This window comes from Eschrichtius robustus, chromosome 11 (genome assembly GCF_028021215.1).
Source record: "Eschrichtius robustus isolate mEscRob2 chromosome 11, mEscRob2.pri, whole genome shotgun sequence".
Classification (NCBI taxonomy): domain Eukaryota; kingdom Metazoa; phylum Chordata; class Mammalia; order Artiodactyla; family Eschrichtiidae; genus Eschrichtius; species Eschrichtius robustus.
This window is the reverse complement of record NC_090834.1, coordinates 51,245,075-51,247,097: the sequence shown is the minus strand read 5'-3', so window position 1 is coordinate 51,247,097 and position 2,023 is coordinate 51,245,075. Positions and strand designations below refer to the sequence as shown.

Here is a 2,023-nt window from a genome sequence, read left to right as displayed (position 1 = left end):
ATAAACCGCAGTCTTCATCCTAATGAAACCCATCTTCTGAGACATCAACAAACAAAACTACAACATTCTAAAGCTCTGTTAAGGAGACAGTCAGAGTATGTCAGTAGCAAAAATTAATCACCTAAATAATTTATTAAAGCTACTGGTCAAAAACAAAACAATAAAACAAAACAAAGCAAAAAGGTGTAAATGGAAAATTTGGCTGAAACACCAAAGCGATAATCTCTTGTGCTAAGAGAAAGCCATATTTAAAAAAATAATATCTATTGTTGAGGTCTATCCCGATGGGGCTTTTTCTGTAAACCTACATCGTTGGAAACGCCTCATAGATTAACAGTGTGGTTTCCTTTACTCATAGAACTACCTGTTAGATCTGTGGGAAAGAACTACAAGACAGAGCTGCCAAGTAAACTATGAAAAACCTAACAAACTTTTTATCTTAGGTATTGGCATATCCCAATGATCTGTACTGTTCTAGGGTGTGATGGCTTAGGAGTGAATATGATTTGAACCTAATACATTTTTAGAGGGTGTCAAATTCAGAACCAGGCAGATCCATCTCCTGACCCTATACATGGTCCTAAAGTAAATCGCTTGAGGAAATTGGATCCCAAAGATTACAGGTGGGGAATTTTGAAGTGTGTCCATATTTCATTGGAGATCAAAGAAGCCTAACTAAAAGAATTGTGGGCTGACTCACATGATAACTTCTTTTTGAAAGGGCTATTTTATCTTGAAGATTATGAGTTTGGAGGAACTAAGGTGATTGGCTGTGGAAAGAATCAGAGCATGTGAAATTCCTTAAAAAGTTATTGACTTAAATAACTTTGTGTTACACATAATTTAAAAAAACCCTTTACACTTAAAAAAATAATAATATCTATTAAATGCTGAGGCAGTCATTATCTAAAATTCCTGATCCCTGGCACTATAATTTTCTAAACACTTTCCGACATATTATCTTTCTTAATCTCCATGTGTCAGGTACTATTTTTTCATCCTACAGTTATGGAACTGAAGCAGATAGAAATAAAGTGATTTGTACAAGGTAACAGAGACAGGCAATGGTAAAGCTGGGGTTGGATGCAGGCATCTGAGAGGCAGGTACAAGGCTTTTTTCCAATACTCCACAGGATGAACTGCTTAATATCATGTAGACACACAGTATCAAAGCTACTCCCAGAACCTACATTTAGTAATGCCTAATCCCAGGCTGCTTCCACTGCAGATACTGAATCTTACTTATTGTTTAATCCTTAGTAATTTGTTTAAATATAAATGACGCTTCTTTTCAAGGATTTTAATATCTTCTTCTAAACATAGTTGAGTGGTTAAGAATTTGGTCTAGGGAGTCCCAAACCTGATGCTGAATATGCTTACTGCCACTGCCTAGGTAGTTTACTTAAATTCTCTGAATTGTTTCCTCAACTGTAGAATGGGATAATGATGTCTGCCTCACAGGCTAATTGTGGTACAGATTAAGTGAAATAATGTATATTAGAGTGCCTAATGTAATCCTGGATAATGGCAGATTTTAGATGGAATAGCCATTTACTAAACAATAGGGCCAGTGACAATTTAGTGGCTCAAATTCATCCAGGGACTCAGAAATGCCATACTTTTCACAACCCCATCCCATGACCTTTAGTCCAAAGAGATGCTAAAACACAAGCTCTGTGTTATATATTACTAGTGGGAGGCTCTGTGCAATCTACAGACTCATAACCCTGCTACTACCAAAACTGCTGTACTAAACTAAAAGACACTTGCCACCTTAATGGATATCTTAGATGAAAATGCTTTACTGGCTTAAACAGAAAGCAAAGATTCACAGTTTCGCTTTAGTTAAGAGCTTTGGGTTGGCACTAAATGCGAACAATTTGCCAGGTTAGCAGATAGAAGCAGATATTTCTGTTTTCTTCAACATTCTTTCTTTCTTTCTCTCTCACTGTGTCTGTGTACCCCTCGCTCTCTTTTTTTTCGTGCGCCTATGTGTGTGCATGTACACGTCAACTACTTGCTT

General features: G+C 36.7%; 1 non-coding gene across 1 annotated transcript; it reads left to right on the top strand.

Annotated features, from left to right (window-relative positions):
- Positions 1–268: 268 nt before the first annotated feature.
- On the top strand, positions 269–399 carry LOC137772734 (small nucleolar RNA SNORA18). Its single transcript, XR_011075539.1, has one exon. It is a non-coding gene; the product is annotated as a small nucleolar RNA SNORA18 (small nucleolar RNA).
- Positions 400–2,023: the final 1,624 nt, after the last annotated feature.